General features: G+C 46.8%; 2 long non-coding RNA genes across 2 annotated transcripts; one reads left to right on the plus strand and one right to left on the minus strand.

Moving 5' to 3' along the window:
* Positions 1–1857: 1857 nt before the first annotated feature.
* Positions 1858–7473, minus strand: LOC101434903 (uncharacterized). The gene is made up of 3 exons (XR_001118605.4): positions 5522–7473; positions 2919–3161; positions 1858–2091 (listed from the first exon to the last, which is right to left on the minus strand). It is a non-coding gene; the product is annotated as an uncharacterized lncRNA (long non-coding RNA).
* LOC101435188 (uncharacterized) lies at positions 7133–15530 on the plus strand. The gene is made up of 4 exons (XR_001118544.3): positions 7133–7829; positions 8311–8463; positions 10457–10529; positions 11039–15530. It is a non-coding gene; the product is annotated as an uncharacterized lncRNA (long non-coding RNA).
* Positions 15531–21105: the final 5575 nt, after the last annotated feature.

Genomic DNA, 21105 nt, shown 5'->3' on the forward strand with positions numbered 1-21105 from the left:
TTTGATGGTGGGGGATGGGAGGGTCCACTTCCAAGATGGTTTCTTTACTCACACGTCTGGTGCTTGGACTGGCGGCTTAAGGATGAGCTCAGCTTGGTCCTGACCAAAGTTCTTGTATGTGGCTTCTCCGCATGGAGGACTTAGGGTGACTGGAATTCTTGCATACAGCTCAGAGCACTCTATGCTCTAGGCCCCCAGAATCCAAATTTTAAAATGAAGAGAAAAATATTCCCCATACATCCTAATCTTACAGGTCTTTTCAGAGGATCAATGAGATACTGTTTTTACCCAGTTTTACGGGGAGTGCTAGGGTTGGAAAATCACCATATACCTTAGTATAGGTGGGTCAGGCAAGACTGCAAGTTAGTGGGGCAATTTGTCGAGAAGCAGGCTATTTTCATGGTGTTAAAGTGTTTCCTGCATAGACTGCCTATTAGTTGTAAGGAGGGACACAACTTATTAGATATTGGATAAGTCCTTTATGGTTTGATCAAAATTACCATTACCAGTGAGGGCAATGGATAGTGTGTGCCTTCAAATGTGAGATTCTGAAAAGGATGCAAGATTATCTATGTAGTATTTCAACGGAGAGGATAATAACCTGAATTACATCATGAGAAACTATCAGATATAGCTGACCTTTGGAATTTTCTTTTAAACTATGGGTAGGGTGGGGAATCTGTATTTTCACAAGATGCCAATATTGTACTACATAGAAAGTCTGTGGAAATATTCCAGATTAAAGGCAGGAAAAGATACCTGGTAATTAAATGAAATAGTGGACTGTAGGCTATATATATATATATCTATATCTAAAATGGGGGAAATAAAACTGACCTTTTGAGTCATTTGAAAAATTACAATAGGAACAGTAGAATTGCTTGAAGATTCAATATTCCAGTTCTGGAGTTTGAATGGAATACTGTGGATTTGTAAGAGACTATCTCAGTACTTCGGAAATGCCCTCAAAATATTTACAGGCAAATGTCAATGAAATATTGTCTTTTAATCGAAAATCATTCAAAGATAAAACATTATCTTTATGTACACATGTTTTATGTAAGTGAGGCTGTATCTACATCCTGAGGAAAGATGGAGAGAGAAAGAGAAAGTATGTCATTGATTGGCTGATTGATTAAGAATGCACAAAAATAAAGTAAATGGAGAAAAATATGAGCAACTGGTGACTCTGGGTAAACAGGATATCAGTGTTCATTATGCTGTTCTTATTCTTGCAAGTTTTTTTTTTTTTTTTTTTTAAAGATTTATTTATTTATTTAATTTCCCCCTCTCCCCTGGTTGTCTGTTCTTGGTGTCTGTTTGCTGTGTCTTGTTTCTTTGTCCGCTTCTGTTGTCGTCAGCGGCACGGGAAGTGTGGGCGGCGCCATTCCTGGGCAGGCTGCTCTTTCTTTTCACGCTGGGCGGCTCTCCTTACGGGGCGCACTCCTTGCGCGTGGGGCTCCCCCACGCGGGGCACACCCTTGCATGGCAAGGCACTCCTTGCGCGCATCAGCGCTGCGCATGGCCAGCTCCACACGGGTCAAGGAGGCCCGGGGTTTGAACCGCGGACCTCCCGTATGGTAGACGGACGCCCTAACCACTGGGCCAAAGTCCGTTTCCCTATTCTTGCAAGTTTTACACTGCAAAATATCTTGTTAATGTATTCTTAGATACCTCAAGTTTATTCATTCTTTAACATCTCCTGGGAAATAATTTCAATAGTATATCCAAAGAATAAATTTAAATAATGAAAGCAAAAAATGCATTAACAAGATATGTGCCAATAACTTATGGGGAAATTAGATAATTCTGGGAAAAAAACATTAAAGAATATTTAAGGAAGAGAGAGCACAAGTCTACATAGGAAAAATTTTAATGAGCCCCTTAGTTCACGAAAACACTACAAAAAAATTATAATAAAAGTCACACCCCCCACCTCTACCAAAAAAATGAATAGAAAGTTTAAGATAAAACATGACAGGGTTTTTCCAATAGAATCTCATTCAATTCCTTCACACTGTAACTCTTGTCTTCAGGAATTATGTGCACATACATGGGTGGCAACTTCCTTCAGTGGAATCAGATGGAGGCCTAGGGAGAGAGAGGCAGCCTTAGCCCAGCCCCAGAACCAAGGACTCCTCCCAGAGGGCAGCTGGAAACCAGGGAGGTGTGGATACATACCACAGCCGTCCCCTCATTGGGCTGTGGGGCGATTGTCTCTCAGGGAAGACTGGTAACGAGAGGTGTTCTCCTCTGGAGATGAAGATAGACTCAGAGAGATGTCGTGACTTAATGAGGGCTCACCAGCAAGAATGGGCTGAACCTCCATCTTGAATCTTGGGTTCTGCCCCCAAGAACCCTTTGACCTTTCTTCCACTGCCCACTTTTTCCAAGCCTGGCTTACTGGGTGAGCTACAAAGCTTGGTGGGACATGGATGCCGGGAAGGTGCTGGCTGGCACTTCTTCCAGGGTGCCCACAATATACAAACGCAATGGCCTCAGACCCTTCCTCATGGGCTCACCAGTTGCTCAGCTGGAAAACGAGGTGACCAAAGGAGGAAGTCCCAGTAGGTGGAGGGTGTAGTGCCATGGGAGGGAATGAGCCATCCTCGTGTATGAAACACTGGCCTTTAAAGGGGTGAAGGAAAGGAAGGCTCAGAGGAGACACTAAAGGGTTTAGCTTGCGGGGGCACAACCATCAAGGGCCCCTGAAAAATTCCAGCTGTTATGATGGAAACAGTCCAAGTCCTCTCTGCTGGAGTCTGTGGAGGCTCCTGCTTTCCTGTAGGGTAAGGGCCACTCTTGTCCCAGCTCCAGTCCTGCTCCTTGCAGGGGACCCCTAGGCTTGGTCTGCTGGCCTCTATTGGGAGTACAAGGGGTCTTTAGGCAGGACCTCCATCCCATGACACTCCACCTACCTGAGACCAGCCTTGGATGGATGTGGTTCCATCCTGGTAGAATTGTCCCATCTAGATGCTAAATCTTCTGGGCTTTACAGGGGGAGCTGAAGGCAGGCCTGAAAGCCTCTCAGTCTCAGGAGTGGCTTGGGTAGGTCCAGGCCCAGTGGCCAGGAGTGGATGACATCCCCTCCAAGGAGCCTGGGCTGCTCCAGGGCCAAAGGGGAGCTGGGGTAATGGGTTGCTGATCTTCAACTGCCAGGCCTTGGAGCAAAAAGGAAAACAAAATTTTACCCTGTATTCTCCTTCAATGGAACCCACAAAGGTATTACTTACTTACGTTTTTAAGATTTATTTTTTAAATTTTTCTCTCCCTCCGCCCCCCCCCCAACATTGTCTGCTCTCTGTGTCCATTCGCTGTGTGTTCTTCTGTGTCTGCTTGCATTCTTGTCAGTGGCACTGGGAAGCTGTGTCTCTTTTTTTCGTGTGTGTCATCTTGCTGTGTCAGCTCTCTGTGTGTGCAGTGCCACTCCTGGGCAGGCTGCGCTTTTTTCGTGCAGGGTGGTTCTCCTTGCAGGGCGCACTCCTTGTGTATGGGGCTCCCCTATGCGGGGGACACCCCTGTGTGGCACGGTACTCTTCGCACACATCTGCACTGTGCATGGGCCAGCTCACCACACAGGTCAGGAGACCCTGGGTTTGAACCCTGGACCTCCTATGTGGTAGGCGGATGTTCTATCAGTTGAGCCAAATGTGCTTCCCCAAAGGCATTATTTAAATGAATCAGTTTATAAAAGTGAATACGAAGCCACTTGGCTGTGTGCAGCTGGGAGCCTTGGAACTGAATTGCTCCAGAAGGCACTCCTGCCTTCTCCTGAAGGCAACAATGGCAGGTGCCTTAAGGCACCCTTCTTTATTTCACAATATCCCTGCAAGCCGGGGGCATTTGCCAATTTATAGATGAGTAACCTGAGCCTCTGAGAGGTTGATGGACATTCTGGAGAAGAAAACTGGTTTTATCAACCACACATTCTTAGAGCCTCCAGCCCACCCTCTCAATTAATTGGTTTCCTGAGTGCCCTGAGCCCAGAGCATAGGGCAGAAGCTGCTCCAGGGGGCAGTGGAAATTAGAGACTGGTCCAGAGGGAGCAGGGGTCTTTCTACTCCTTGGCAGAGATGCTTCCCTAAGGACAGGATGGTGGAGCCCACAGTCTTTCTCTACTGGGCAGTGTCTGGGCTGGAAGTGAACATTGTTGGGACCCCAGTCGCTAAGATGGGCCTACAAGACCAGGATCACCAGTTATCCTTGGATGCCCCCAATGGATGATTCCCAAGGGTGTCACTGATGGGGCCCAGGTATGCTCCTGCGCTCCCTGTCCTACTCCTCACCTGCTCCCCAGGGGCCCTCCTGACCTGTGGCCTCCATGTGACCTGTCCTATCTCTCTGGTCTGTCCCGTCCCCCCTTCCCCCCACAGCAGAGCAATGTTTATGGTGAGAACCTCTGAAGTCTTGCCCTCACGCAGACCCAGCTATAATGAGTAAGCCCCTCCTGTGTGCTGGGCCTGGGCCAGGGGCTCCCAGAAACCCCGGGTCTGGTCCCTGAGAGCTCAGGGTCTAAGGGACATGGGGCCCCACCTGCGACTGAGTCCAGAGGACACACAGGTGACCTGAGGGCTCCTTCTGGGGGCGCTGAAGACAAGGAGGAGATGGAGAAACAGGAGAGATGGTGGGAGTGAAGCTGGCTAGTTTAGGGAATGAGAAGACGAACCTGGGACCTGGCAGAAAACCACCCCTGGGAAAGTCGTGGCCATGGAATTCCACCTGGAGCCCCCGGGAGAATTTTCCTTGATCATGTGGGATCAAGGAAAAGCCCTGGATATTCTCAAGGGGCCTTATCATTGGCCCTTCCAGGGCAACTGATGGGTGTAGTAATCAATCAAAACAGCAAACAACTGGGACCTTCTTCCCCAAACATTAGCAAGTGGGAGGAACAATTAATGGTTTAAAAAGCAAGTGCAAAAGTTAAATCGGCACTTTTTCCCTTCTCTGCCTGGACCAGCCTGCAAGTATACCTAGGAACCTATTTTCTCCCATTTCTATGCTCTTCTTTCATTTCCTTAACAAACTACTGGAAAAATCCTTTGCCTAAATAAATAAATAAATAAACAACTGACCTAACTAAACTGGCATGCCCTTAAATTCTTTTATGTAACATAGCCAAAAACCTAGGGGAAATCCAGCAACAGGAGAGTGGGAGTCAGAACAGGATTGGGGACAGAGGGTGGACAGGATTCTGGGCAGGTGGAACCCACATAAGTTTCAGAGACAGGAGAGAGCTTGGGGCACTGAAGGAACCAAGAAACTGATCTGGCCCAAGGGTGACTGTGGGAAAGAACTAGACAAATGGACAGATGTTAGACACAGAGATTCTCACACTTGTTGCACCCCAATGACCCCCTCTAGCAGTGGGAGTAGGTCCTCACTTTGTCCTTTGATCCCTTGGGAGTCCCATGTTACCAGATATATGCAATAACCTTTTCCATCTTTGTGGTCTACAGTACAATATAAGTTCTTGTTCTATGCTGGAGTCTACACTAGGAGGGATTCTTTCCTGCCCACTTACCCATAGCAGTAGAAGGATCGTTTTGCTTCCCCTCTGTGGCTCACCTCCTACATGTACATGCAGATCCCAGAGCCCAGCAAGCTCCATGCTTCACCTCAGGCCTTTCAACCATCCTATGGGGCATGTGCTGGGACAAGACCCTGGCCACGGAAGCTGGGAAAAGTCAATCAGCACCCCAAGGTCTCACCATGAAGCAAGGGAGAGGCCAGGCTTCAAACCAGGGTGTCCAGAGTTCAGATGTCCCCATTCTCAGTTATTTGGTCCCCTCTGCCTGAAATCGGACAGAATGCCTGAGAACACCATGTGGGCCTTTTGTTAGTTCCAGGTGTCTGGCATGGGTGCTGAAAGAGTTGACTTCGTTTCCTTTCTCCAGCATTCTTTGTATCTTGAAGGCCCTGCCTTGTAGAGGAAATGTGACCTAGTTTTCTGTTAAGTAGACAGTCTGTGGCCTGTGCATCTATGCTTTACCAGAAATGGTCAGCAGGTGCTGTGGAAAAGGGCCCTAGGAACGGGGGAGGAGGACCTGCCCCCCCCATTCTGCCTAGGCCCCTCCAGGAACCCACACGCATGTTGATGGTTCCTGCCTTTGGGCCTGACCCACATTAGGGCAAAGCCATGGGTCCTGGGCAGAGGACACAACGGTCACTCCTGAGAACCTCTCCACCCGCTTCCTAATGCTTGTCCACTGGACTGCAGTCCTTTCGTTGCCCTATGTGTTGACTTGGTGGTGCCCACCGGGGACCTGAAGCCTCTTCAGCAGAGTCCCTTCTGGAAGTCAAGGTTTCATCGAGCCCTCTGTCCTCCTCCTCCTGTGGCTTTATGGGTTCTACCTCCTGCCTGCCCTGTGTCTTGACCCCTTCCATTGTACTGGTGGGAGACAGGAGCCCTCGGCCCTGTGGTCTCCATGGGTCCCCTGAGGGATCTTTCATTCCTGGGTCTGTTCTGGTATGGGAACTGGGTAGAAGGAATAATGAGGAAACAGGCCTCCAGACACAGCACCTCTGTCTGGGGGAACAGAATGTGAGAATTTGTGGATTTTAAAAATCTTTTCTAAAATCTTTCATTCAACTTGTAATAGCTGTGTGACTTCGGCAGCTCACTTTACTTCTCATTAACACTGGTATGTTGTAAGGCGTAAATGAACTAAAGTGTCCTACAATGTAATCGACTATTCAAACACCTATACCCTACCGTTTGGATTTTGTAATTTTAATAATGAAAACTGACCCCAGTCTCTGCCCTAGTTTCTGTCCTTTTTGATCACCTTGCTTTCTTCTCTGCCTCTGTAGCCCCTGACAACGTGTATATAGGCTCTGTGCCTCTGTGGGTAGGTCTGTCCTTGCAGGTTTCAAAGCAGGATTTAAAGTTGCAAACTCTTCTGGTAAAACAGAACCACAATTCTAAGAAAGTTCGCATGACTGAGTTTTCCTTTGGCTTTCCCAAACTTACATGTTGTGGCTTCTTTCCTGTGCATTCACTAGTGGTGTTCAAGGTTTTTCTGGATTGGGAGGCTGCTCAATTCAGGATGACTTGGATGACCAGGCCCAGGATGAGAACACATCCTAGTTCCGAGGCCACGATGTGTGAGGAGCCTCAGAGTCCAATCACCGCACCCATTTCTTTGAAAGATGCGACATCAGACGCAGTGGAGGGATTTACAGGAAGCACATTAAACCGAGGGGAAACACCAGACAAAGAAAGTGTATTCTCGACAGCTCCTTCCACGACAGGGAACTCAACTTTGAGCGACCCAAGCTGCAGCCAGCGGGCACCGAGCTTAGACCAGGCGATCCCCACGTCCGGACTTTACCAATCGAGTGCGGCGATCCTCTGCTTCTTTGGTCTTGAAGGACGAGCAGGATCGATTGATTGTTTTCCCTGGCAGGAGAACTGAGCGCTGATTGGTCAGATGGGAGCGGCGCGTGGGCCTGCGCGTGAGGAGGGCCGTTGGAAAGGTGTCAGGCGCGCGGCTCCCGGAGGCGGCGACACGACGCGGAGTTAACCGTTGTCGGGGGGGGCGCACTTGGCGTAACCCAGAGCTGCAGTGAGGCTGGAGCTCAGTGAGCGCCCGGGGTGGCGCTGGAGGCCGGGAAGGGTCCTTCTCCCGGAGTCTGGTCGCTAAGCCGCGTGGGGTCCGGTCCCGTTCTCCGTCCGCTGCCCCTTCCTCGGCCCCGGGCCCTGCAGATGCGCGTTAAGGACCCTGGTTGGCCCGTTGGCGTCCGCTCCGCTCGCCCCCTCCAGGCTCTGCTGGGAAGCAATGGTTTTCAACTTTTCCCCTTAATATACTTTTCTTCTTAATATTTCTGAGGTAGAGCATTTCCAAAAGAAAACATGGGTATATAGAGCTGCTGCTCAGAAAGCCGGGGTGGGGTCTGGGTCCTGAGCCCCTCGCCTCCTTCCCTCCTCTCCCCGCAGCCCCAGGGGCCTTTTAGGTCATGAAGTTGGCAGTGATTAGCGCCCTCCCGCCAGCAGGATGTCCTCCCTGGAAATGGTCACCCGGCTGAATCACTTGTCCCTTGAAAGTTCAGTGCCTCCCCTGCACCTGGTGCACCCAGCACCAGGTTAGAATATCCGTTCTAACCTGGATATTAACAGTCAAGGGTGTTTTCCTTGTCTCATTGGTGGAACTAGTTGGTAGAGCTGGGGGCAGTCCACACAAATGAAGACATTTCCACCCAGAAGAGCAATCGCAGTTTTGAGAGGACTGGTTGGTTTGAGGAGGCGGAGGAAGCTCCTGTGTGTGGTACTCACCAGGCTCTGTTCTTTCTCTTTTTCCCTTGCTCTAACAGGGTTGTCATTCCAACCTGGGCTGTTGCTCATGGCCCACGCTATGCAGCAAGCTTTCTCAAAACCTGGAGTCTGTCACAGACCTTTACTTCAGCCAGCAACACACCTGTTAACCTGGCCAAGGCACCTCTTCATCTCTTAGTTCCTGCTCATAGGTTTGTGTGCTTATTGATGCCATTCCTGAATTTCCCAAGCAAAATTACCCTTTTGTCTCAGTTTTCACACTCTGTTTCTCCATTATTAAGGACACAGTCAATATACTTCAGCCAAACTTCCCCTTTCCACTTCCCCCCGCCCCCCACACCCTGCAAAAAAGAAAGGAAAAAAAGATACACCTGTACTTGAGAGACTGAGAGTAAGTTGTATGCATTAGTCATTGCAGTTGGAGAAAACACACCAGTGGAAACAGTGGGGTAATCTCAGGAAGATGATATTAGAAAAGGTTTCTCCCATAGGACTTGGGACTGTAGGTGGTTTGAGGGAGTGTTTTAAGAGGAGGGTTATGCTCTGGATTGAATGATCCAGGAACCTGGGTGATTCAGTGAGTGGGAATGTTACATTTTATCGAGAAGCAGGAAGCCTGGAGCAAGGCTAAATGCCTACTTGGCAAAGAACCAGCAGTCACTTATCACTAGCCGGGACAGGGGCATGTTTGGTGAAATCTATGGACTGAATAATAGGTTTTATCTACAATCAGTCTTGATTATAAGTGGTGAATCCCCCTACACCTTTTTTTTTGTGTGTGTTTCTTCTGCCCCTTTCTTTCTCCCTCCCCCATGGTTTTACTCTGACCTGGCCTGGGGTTGATGGTTTGTGATCTGGTTCAGGTGTCCCAGGAGTACAGCTGATAGGACCAGGCCAGCTTTCAGATGTCAGGGGTGGCTTTTCTTTTTCTCAGGGCTTCTCAGGGCTGTGTCCTGAGAGATGACTTCCAGAAAAGCCTTTCAAAATAGACCAATTACAAGAACATAAAGGAGGAGTCGACCTGGGCAGGACTTCAAGGCAAAGGGGCTTTATTGGGTCAGTAGCTTCCTGTGCCTTGGGCACAGGAGAGGTGGATGGTGCTGTCATTTGTTTCCTTTCTGAAGCAGCCTGAGAGGATCAACTGAACATTGAAAGGAAAGTGGGGGCTTCCCTCGTAACTGAAAATATCTGTCAGTCCCCCTGCTGTGAACTTGTCCTTATATAGAACTATTGATGAATCTAGCAATGGAAGAAATTATACCATTGATGTGAAGACAGTGGCCACAGGAGTTGCTGAAGACAGGGAGAGGAAAAAAGAGGTTTGATATTGGGGCATTTTCGGGACTTGGAGTTGTCCTCAATGACACTGCAGGCACAAATGCAGGACATTATTTGTCCTGCCATAACCCAGTGAATAGACTGGGAGAGAGTGTAAACTACAGCATAAACTATAATCCATCCTGTGTAGCAGTGCTCCAAAATGTACTCATCAAATGCAATGAATGTACTGCACTAATGAAAGAAGTTGTTGATGTGGGAGGAGTGGGGGGTATAGGGAGTTTGGTATATAGGAACCTCATATTTTTTAATGTAATATTTTGTGTGATTTATGTATCTTTTTAAAAAAAAGATAACTAAAAAAACCCCCAAAACCTCCCAAGTGTCCTGTACCCACCCAGGCTCTGAGGGCAGCAGGTCCTGGGGCCTCCAAACAGGTGTCAGACATTCAGGGCATGGGGTTGACCCTTCCTTTCTCTTTGAAGAAATTCCATGTCCAACCAGACGTAGTTGTTGCCATCTATTTGTGCCCATCCTAGAACAAACTAACTTCACTTTATCAGAGTTTTCAGAGAGGTGCTAGAGACTTGGGGCCAAGGAGAGAGGAGGGAGTGAAAAGAATGAAAAAATCAGACTCCCATCCCATCCAGCCAATGAATAAACATCTTGTAAATGTCTAACCCCAGGAAACTTGAAGTGTAACCCCCAACCAGATGCCATGTTCTTTCTTTTTTCCTGAAAGGAGTGTTTGGGTGGTTTCCTGGTTCCCAGGTAGAAGAGAGTCTTTCATTCTCTGCTCTATCACCGTCGTGTGCACATTTGTCCTGCGGAGGGGATTTATAAAGTCTGGACTCTTAGACGTCCTTTCAGCCATAGCGGTTGATGACGTTGTTTGTTTTCCCCCAGTTCTTGGTTCATCCTGAGCTGAATTTCTCCATTGTGAGGAGGAGGAGGAGTCTCCCTGAAGAAAATAAGGCAGGTAGGTAAGCCCACGGGACACGCGGGATGAGTCCCTCAACCATAGAGCTACCTCAGCGTTTTCTCCAGAACAGGACCTGGTCATGACCTTCATATGGCTCATGAGGCCTCTGCCTGCTGGGTTTACTCAGTACCACCCGCTGCTCTCCTGGGAGTTCCCACAGCCTTCCAGCCACCTTGGGCTCCTCCCTCCTGGAGTCTTCTTCTTCTCCTGGGAGGGTGGTTGTGCTTCTGATGCTCCTCAGAGGCCTCATTGAAATTTCATTTCCTAGTGAAACTTCCCTTGAGCTGTTCCCTTTGGCAGCCCAGATTAGGTAGTTTTCTGCTTTCTCTTTTGTTTATGACTTACCTTTGCATACTTTGTAGGAATATGTGTCTGCTAGCCCCACTCCAGTACCTTCCCCCACAGCCTTCAGGGTTTAAGTAGCAAACCATAAAGCCCTTTGCACTTGTCACTGTTAGGCACTGCCACCAGCCCTCACACTGGGCCACCGGCCTTTCCACTCTCAGGCTGCTGTGTTCCTGACATCAGCACAAGACCCTTGCTCTGAGGATGGACCACATGGCCGGGCTCAGCTCAGCGCTGCGTGTTCTCTGCCTGCCGGTGTTGTGTGTGAAGGGACGTATTGATGCTGAGCCACAGCGGGATGAAGACAGACTGGGAGAAGCAGAGGCAGCGTCTACACTGCATGGAATGCGGAAATGGGGTCCCGTGCAGGATGACTCTAGTTTGTAACTGCCGCACTAGGTTAGATGGAGGGTAGAGTGTCAGGGGACACAGTGTCCTGGAAAGCTCCTTAGTTGTTGGATTTGATCCACCCGTCATTATTTACCCATCTCTCCCTGCGCTCAGGTTCACTTGGGTAGATTTATTTTTATAGTGTTAATTGTTTTTACTAGGAGTCTGTATGACGTAGCTACTTAGGGCTCACAACGTGCTCTTGTCAGATAATGACCAACCTTGTTGGGGATAAAAGACGAGCTTCCCCAGGCCTGCTGGTGAGGGCCCTTGGGGGGCGCCTGTGAGGGCAGGTGTGTAAGGAATGTGGGGCCATCCCATCGTGCATCTTCTGAGAGGGATCACTGTGCTCCTTCCAGAAGCATGTTGCTCTTTGTAACTCTTGCAGCCTGCTCCCCTTTTTTCCCTGGAGACCAGGTGGTGGGGATAGGCCTTACTGGAGCTGTGATCAAGGAAGAAGGATTTCCAAGGATGGAACAGGCATTCGAGGTTGTGCAAGACTTCTCCTTCATGGACATGGAGTTGTGCTATGGGCGCGTTGCCTCCAGGGGCTGATCCTTTATGGAGGGAAAACTCTACATTCCTGTGCTGGCAAATGATTGTGTGTACATAGATAAATTTGTGTACTTTAAGATTGACCCTCTATATCATACATTTAGTTGAAATTTACCCCTATTGCAATTAGGATGAACACTGTAGAAGGCTTGGCAGAGAAAGGATTCCAATAGAATAGTGCAGGGCTTTTCTAGGAGGTGAATTGAAACTCTTCAAGCTGTTGGTCTTCCCTCAGGGATGACGACCATCTGCTCAGCTGGGATGTCACACAGTGAATCGAGGCTGGGACAGAAGGCTTGGTAGCTGAGGACAGGGCAGTGTTTCTCCATGACAGTTTGGTTGATCCCTTCATGGTTGAGTTGCCTTCTGGCATAGGATTTGCAAACCGGAGTAGGGACTTCTACAGTGAAACCTTGTGGAAGTCTAGGGAGAGAGCAGCAGCCTGAGCTCAGTTGGCAGGGCCCAGGGCACACGGACAGCTCCCAGAAGGCAGCTGGGCCCTGAAGGCATAGAAAGGTGGGCCCAGGAACCTATTGTATTGTATGTGTGATAGTAGGGAGTGTTAGTCCTTTTTAGCAATGAGCAGATGGAGCTGAGGAGAGATGATGGCACTGAGAAAAGTCCCCAGAGAGGGACACAGACTGGACCTGAATTCTCAGGTTCTACCTCCAGCTCATCATATAAAAACATGGGGGTCCTGGAATACCTCTGACCAGGTGACCATTTCTCTAGGGAGAAAGTGTAAAGAGAAACCTGATAAGGTCATACTGCCAAATGCAGTGCCAGGAGAGAGTGAGTTCTCGTCCCCAATGGCCCCAAATCCTTTGAAAATGAACTAATAAAGGAAAGATGCCCTGGAGAGGCCAGACTACGTAGCCGTTTGGGGGTGTCCAGGTTCCTCGTCCCAATGCTGAGGGGTAATGATGGAAACCATCCAGCCCCGAGCCCGTGGAGCAGTGCTGCCTCGTGCTTCCCCCAGAGTTAGGGCTGCTCTTGTCCCAGCTCCTCTCCTGCTTGACCTCATTTCTCTCCAATGACGTGAGACTCCCAGAGCTGTCCTGGGTCAGGACTACCGCCTGTCAAGCACAGCCCTCCTGGGGGTGCTGGGTGGATGTGACCCCAGGCCTGTGGGACTGTCCCCTCAGGATGCTGAATCTGCAGGTGTTGCATGAGGGAAGCTGAGGCAGGCCCAGCGCACTAGATGCCTCTGAAGGTAGCTCAGACCCAGGGGAGCCCAGTGCCCTCCTCCACCATCCTCCCCCTCCTCAGTGGTGGAGCCCACCCCCCACTCCTGCTGTGCCTGCTGGAAGGTGGGTCACTTGTCTCCTGCTTAAGCAGGGTCAGGGGCAAAGTTCAGCCTGACACAGAAAGGGGAGGAAATGTAAAATGTCAGGTGTTTTCTCAGCCTCCTGTGAGCAGAGACACCAGTGATACCCTAAGACTGGGTGTCATTTTTTCTGTGGCAGACTGTAAATGATGATTCTTTATAATGGTTAGGTTTAAGCAGCAAAGTGAGTTCACAGAATCCCCCCAGTTGCACCCAGCTGTGGAGACAACCTACAGCTTTAAGAGTTGCAGGCCCCGGTCCTGGCTGAGGCCCCACCGTCTCCCCTCCCTTCTGACTCAGTCCAGGGCTGAGCTCGGGAGCAGAGGGGAGGGAAGGCTCTGCTGCTTCTGAAAACCTCTCTCCTTTACTTTTTTCTCTCTTCATATTGTTTATTGAGTTACTCAATTGAATTGTCCGTGATGTTCCTCCAATAGACCCCAAGTGCTCAGAACAGTGGTGAGCAGCCGTGGTGGGCGGGTCTGTGTGGCCATTTAAACAGCTCTGTTGAGGTGTAACTGACGTCCAGTGGAGGGCGCACCTCGCCGGCGTGCCAGGGATGAGTGTTGAGGTTTACCCCTAGGTCCCAATCCCCTCGGTTGTGACAGTGAGCACATACACCCCAGGTGTCTCCATGGAGCACATATACCCGAGGTGTTTCCAGGGCCTGGCGGAATCAGTTTCTCTCCCACCTCCCCTTCCCTAACCACCTGCTCTCCCTCATTCTTAATTAGTTTGCATTTTGAGACCCTTTTCTAATGGATGTAACTTTACAGTTGGTATTTTTCTTGTTGACTGATTTACTCTACATCATTAGTGATTTATCTGTGTTGTTCCTGTGGCAGCAGTTCAGCCTGCTGGCATTGCATAGATGGGCCACAATTTGTTAAAACGTTCCTGTGCTAGAGACAGCTCCCTGTTTCTGTTTTTTGTGTCACAGAATTGTTAGGAAAATTCCTGAAAAAGCATTTGTCTGGATAGATGATATCATTTTCCAGGTAAATACCTTGGTGTGGAATGACTTGGTCATATGAGAGATGTGTGATTATGTAGTAGAAGTCAAGAGAGGTTCAATTATTTGCGTATAGAAAGACCAGAACTCAGGAATGATATTGAGAAGTAAAAAATGATTTATTGATGGCCAATCGGACTTGGGAACTTTCTGTTTCAAACCCGAGCCCGAACAAGATTTTTGAGTTCCTTTTATACAGAGAGGAAGGGCGAAATGGTTCTTTTGTTTCAGTGCTCAATAGGATTGAATTAGCATATATCTTCCACATCCTATGTTAGCTTTTAGCATGGACTTCATACATTCTAGATAAGCCTTTAGCACATTTGTCTGCAATTTTATAGTTTGCATTGCTAAATTGTTTCTCCAGGACTGGAGTTGTTGTCATAGTTACCAAGGGCAGGGCTGCCATTCTCACTGTCCCAAATGCTTCGCACAGAAAACACACCACTCAGGTTATCTACGAATATATGAACAGCTCCCCTGCTCATAGCCTACATCAGTTAAGTCTTAAGAAACCACCCAGAGTTATCCCAAGTGCTGGTATCATTTTACATTCCCATCGGTGGTGTAGTAGATTACCAGTTAATTCCTGTTTTGTATTTTAGATTTTAATTTTTGTTAAATTGCAATCAGGAAAAGCTAAGCATATTACTGAAAACTCATTACACTTTCCTTGGTTATAATATAAAAAGTAGAATAAAAAGAAAAACAATCTCTACTCGCTCACACCACCCTGATGCTTTTTTCTGAATTTCCTTTAGAACTTTTTAGACCTGGCCACAAGAACACACATTACTCAGGATATAGTGTAAAATTGTCATTTTTTCACTATTAGATATTTGGGTTGTGTCCCTTTTCATTAGACATTGTATTTTGTAAGCATTTGTAAAACATACCACAGACCTGTATACTCCTATCTAAGTTTCCCACAAAATCACCATTTGCAAGACTAGACTACAATATCCAAACCAGGATATTGAGTTTGTTAGTAAAGACAGAATATTTCCATCATTCAAGGAGGCCTCTTGTTGTCCCTTTATAGCCACAATTGTTTCTCTTTCCCTAAGCCCATTTTAACCACCAGCAGCCTTAGTCTACTATGTTCTCCTTTTCTGTCATTTGATCATTTCTTAAATTCATAAATTGTACATTGATCCGTACATTACATAACCATGAGGAATAGGTTTTTATCACTCACCATAATTCTCCAGAATCATCCATGTTGTTTTGTGTATCAAGTTTTTGTTTTTCTCTATTGCTCACTAGTTTTCCATAGTTTGTTGTTCCTGAGTTTGTTTATCCAGTCACCTACAGGTAAAACATTTGTGTCTCTCCTTCTTTGGCTATTAGTAATAAAGCTACTATAATCCTGCTTGTGCAGAATTTTTTATGAACTTAAGGGTTGATTTGTTGGGATGATATCCAGAAGAGCTAACTGCTGTCTTTTATGCTTGTTACCAGGTCTTTTTAAAAATTTATTTTTCAAAGAAATGACCATACCCATTTTGAGAGCTATACCATATTACACCCTCCTCAGTAATGTGTGAGGAACAAAGTGAAAAAAACAATTCAAAATGGAATAAAATAGTTGTAAGTCATGTATCAGATAAGAATTTAATAATCAGAGTGTATAAATGACTCATACAGTTCAACAACAAAAATATAAATAGTACAATTGAATAACAGGCAAAGAATTTGAATATACATTTCACCAAGGAATATATACAAACGATAACACATGAAATGATTGTCAACATTAACTAAACGTAAATTAAAACCAAAATTGGATGCCACTTTACACCCCAAAATACCTATCACTTAAAATTTTTAAAACTTGGGAAGTGGACGTGGCTCAATTGATAGAGCATCTGTCTACTATATGGAGGGTCCAGGGTCTGATCCCCAGAGCCTCCCACCTCATGTGGTGAGCTGGCCCATGCACAAGGAGTGCCATGCCACGCTGGGGCGCCCCCACATAAGGGTGCCCCATGTGCAAGAAGTGCATCCTGTAAGGGGAGACACCCCGCATGAGAAAAGCGCAGTCCACCCAGGAGTGGCACCACACACGGGGAGAGCTGATGCAGCAAGATGATGCAACAAAAAAGAGATGCAGTTTCCTAGTGCCGCCAGATAATGCAAGTGGACGTGGAAGAACACACAGTGAATGGACACAGAGAGCAGACAACGGGGGAGGGAAGAGAAATTTTTAAAACTTAAAAAAATTTTTTTTAAACTAACAAGAGTTGAAAAGTATAGTGTCAATGCAACCCACTTGTCCCCCTGGTCAGAATGTAAATTGATATAAGTGCTATGGGAAGTCTGATAAATCTGTGAAAGTAAAGATAGAATTCCCGTATGACACAGCAATGCCAAACTGCCCTGTATACTCAAAATAATTGTATACAAGGACTTTGACATATATTTGCATGGAAATGTAAATTAAGAGCATTATTCACTATGGCCAAAAGATGGGAAAAAGCCAAGTGTCCCTCAACAGATGAATTTTAAAACAATGTGATACATTTGTAGTTGGCAATACAAATTGGTTCCTTGACCTTAAGATAATAGCTGTCACAATGGGCAGGGCACAGTGGAAGACTCTGAAACTGCCTCCATACCCAGCTTGGCCAAGCAAATAAAGGAGAGTGTTATTCCCAAAGGTCAAGACAGATGAAAGCCTTCCTTAGTGGTCTACAGGGTGCAGTAGAGTGGTCCTCGCCTTATCCCCATTAATTCAAGTCTGGCTCCTGAAAACCCAGATGGATTCTGGTGGATGGCCGTGGACTGCCATAAGATGAACTAAGGGGTCACTCCAATTCTTTGCTATCACAGTCTAAGACAGCCTCCAGTCCATATTAATCGTTGATCTGACAGATGTGCTCATCTGCCCAATAAACAAGATATGGTGAGCAAGAGACGTATTTTGATAAAATGTATTCATTCCAGAGGGGGAAGATAAAGTCATCAAAGCCTCAAGTGCCCCACCCAGAAGTAAAATGATTGTGAGTCCAGTGGTCTGGGGCATGTCAGGGATTCCTCAAAAGAAAAGAATGGATTATTGCATCCTCTACCTCCCTCCTCACATGAAGGAAGCACAATGTCACTTAGGTTATTTGGGTTCTGAAAGCAGCATATTCTAACTTGGGGGAAAGCCTCCAACCCATCTGCTGTGTGGCACGGAAGACTGTCAGCATTGCGTGGGCACAGAGCAGGAAAGGACTGGGCAGCGGTCCAGGCAAGGACTGGCACCCCAGGCAAGGACCATTTAACTCAGGAGACTTTACGGTCCTTTAGGTTTCTGGACTGAACCAAACATCATGAGAAGCCAAGGGGAGCCCCACGTGAGCATCGGAGCACAGACCACAGGGCTTTGAATTAGGTCTCATGCTCTTCAGAGATGTATGCACTGTATGGAAATCAGTTACTGAAATGACGGTGGGTTCTTGTAAAGGCTGAGAACCTAACCGTGGGAGAGCCAGTGACCATGGTGCAATGTGCCCATTAGGAGCCCAGAACTGACACACCCTCCAGGTTTTAAGGCTGGGCAGATCCTGCAGTATCTGTCAGTACATAGGATTAATGCTGACCTACTAGACAGGAATGAAGAGGTTTCCACGCACACGGAACATATACGGGTCATACGTTCCCCAACAAATTGTGATTGTGCAGGCCACTCAGTTCAGGCACATCTTTTTGTACTCATTCATCAACCACTAACCAGGCCAGCTCTTGCCCCATAGGTTTCTTAAAAAGAGTTAGACATCAGACCACAAGTCTCCAATCCCAGAGGACCTGTATAGATGTCTCCAGGCAGTCCTCGCAAAGCCTCTCTCCTTGTGTTTGGAACCAGAGTCAAGCGCCTCTCTCCCTGTTTTCTCCCCTTTTGCTGTGGGAAACTGCAGCTTCCATCCCCAGCTGGCCGAGACTCCAGGCCACATCCACAAAGGCCCAATAATCTGCAGGTATCCCCGTCTCCTCATTGCTTCTGGCCATTGTAGGTTTGTACCAGAATGTCCTCGGGAGGTCTGAACATCCAGAAACATGCTACCCAGGAGTAAAACACAATTCCTATCATGGATCAGGGAGGAATTCACTCAGAATGGACATATCTGCTGGCTCCAGACCTTCCTAGGAATTAAGAGGGATGATGGGCCTAAAGGAGGGTCCACACCCTTCCCATGGAGCTACCCCTCCCAAAGGCATCCAACAAAGCACACGTGGCTCTCTGCCAAGTGAGAGAGAACCCCTGAGATTCCTCCTAAGCCAATTAGGCAGAGACTCTCAGACTCCTTTGACTTTCCCACTCTTTCTCTCAAAGTCAAGGACATCAGGGGCTTACAGGTATCCCTAAAGAAGAGTAATCCATACTCTTGACCTGGAGGTTGTAGACATCTTGGCTGGCCAACAGGTTTAGTGCCACCTAAGGCCTGTGGAGCTGGGGGGATGGAGAACCTAAGACAGCTAGTAAGAGCAGCACCAGTTCAGAAAAGGGGTGCCAGAGAACAGCTGGGAGATGCAGTCAGATGGCCCCATGCACCCACAGCCTGGGCCTCATGGACCCACCTGGCCCAGATTCCCCTGGATCCCAATGGGCTGCCATTGCAGCTGCCCAAGCCCCTCCCCACTTTTTGTCATTAGAAAGAGGATCTATGTGATCTCTAGGGAGGATTGAAGTGGGGGTGGAGAAAAACCTGTTTTGAAATCATGTAGTAGCAAATGCAACCAGTGCAAAGTTGGCTTAAGTGGGAGTCATGTCCTGGCACTTGCCTGGGAGGATCCAGGCCCAGTGCCCAGCACCTGCAGCCCTCGCGCCAGGTTGAGGCCCCGCAGGTGTAGATGGTACAGTGACACTGAGCCTGCACGGGAAGAGCAGGGGGCGCTCTGCAGCCCTGGGCTGGGGACTGGGCCATCCAGGATGAGGCTCCTTAAGTGGATTGTCGTACTTCCTGTGAAGTGTGTTGTTGGACCTTGGCAGCCTGGGAGCAACGCTGGGGTGGAGAGTTCCAGTCTGTGGCACCACAAATCTTAACGTGTTTTGTTGGGTTTGTTTTATGTATTGATATGCATGAACAATGGCTGAAACCATCTTAGATCATTGCAGGATTGAGCAAATGGATAAGCTGATGTTGTTGGGAGGCAGACATCTCACTGGGAGAACACATATTAAAATATGTAATATTTTATATGTAATATAAATATAGTATATGTAATATTTTCAAGGAAGAACTCTGAGGGTGCAAAACCACAGAAGTATTGTTGTAAACTCATGATGTCCAAAGTAGACAGATGTACATAACATATATACAATATTCACACACAAAAGCATATACACATATACCCATGTTTATACGAACACATGTATGACTGTGTATATGAATATCTGTATGTGTGTGCATATATACATGCATGTATTTCATATCTCTGCCTGTCAAAGTAAGTTAAAGCAGGCAAGATGCCCCAGTAGCAATAAGCACTCCTAGCAACCAGACCATGGTCTCTAAGCTCATTCCCCATTTATTGTGATTGGGACTCTCGGGTGGCTGAATCCAAGTCCGAATACATAGGCACATCATAACCCTGGAACATGTTCTTCAGGTAGAAAGTAAAAAACTTGATAAAAACCTATTGGGCATTTCACAGCCAGCAGCCGGCACAAAAGGGGGCCTAAGAGCCACAGCTAGAACCGAGTTTACAAATAGTTGCTAATAACAATAAATAGGAGATGTAGGATGACTCCTGCTTAAAGGAGAACATAATAATCCAACTGGTCGATGTGGAGGGATTGCTGGTGTTGGAAAATTGTCAGTTTTCCCATCATTGTAGTAAAGATGGATAAGGTAAGAATCACCCATGAGTGTGGATCGCTGGGGAACGTCATGGAGGATGAAGATATTTGTAAGGTCTTAAAGTGCCTCCTCCACACTCCTGACTAGATTAATGGGGTGGGGGAGGGACACTAATTATCTCTTGTAAAATTGGGATAAAAGCCACACTGGTTGATCAAAATTAAAATTTCCAGGGAGGGACAGATGGACATCATTGTGCCTCCAAATGTGAAAAGCTGACACAGACTCAGGATTCCCCAGGGAGGCTTTTGACTGTAAAATGAATAATCTAAATCTAATTATGAGCAACTACACAATTTGCAATGTCCTTTGTGCAACTGAGGAGAGCAATGGGTATTCTTAGAAAAGCTGTGGAAATATTTCAGAGCAAAGTAAGTAAAAGGTGTTTAGGGATCAAAGTAGTGCCCTATAGGGGAAAAAAGTACATTTTGAGTCATTTCACAAAACTATAATGGGGAATAGACTAAATAAAACCACTGTTTCAAGCTAAATGTATGAAGGTTGATAATTGTCATGTCCTTCCGTAAGAGGATATCTTAGTTCTTAGTAAAAAAAACACTGAGGGGTCTAGGGGCAAATGCCATCGTGCATGGAACCTAACCTTCAATAGTTCAAGGAAAAATGATCGTGAGTGAGTGTATGTCTGGGTATGTCTGTGGTTGTGTGTGTGATTGTATCCGCGTGTGTATATATCCAGAGAGAGAGAGTGAGAGAAACCCTACACACACACACAATAAAGCAAATCTCAATCATGTTAAAAACAGGTGATCTGGGAATAAAATACTTGAGCGTTTGCTGTAACATCCTTATTCATGAACGCTACACTGCATATTTACCTTGTGATTGCATTTCTAGTTACCTATAATGTAAAAATTTGTATTCCTCTTTGAAAATACTTTCAATCATTTTCCAAAGACAAGTTAAAAAATGGAAACAAACATAGGAACCAAAAATGAATTAACAAGTTATATAAATAATCTTTATGGTGCAAATTAACAAGAATTTTGAAAGATAATAAAGGGATTCTAAATAATGGACTGCAAAATCTGTAAGGTATAAAATTTAATATTTTCTAATTCCCAAAACAAAATAGAGAAAATA

Source organism: Dasypus novemcinctus, chromosome 21 (assembly GCF_030445035.2).
Source record: "Dasypus novemcinctus isolate mDasNov1 chromosome 21, mDasNov1.1.hap2, whole genome shotgun sequence".
NCBI lineage: Eukaryota > Metazoa > Chordata > Mammalia > Cingulata > Dasypodidae > Dasypus > Dasypus novemcinctus.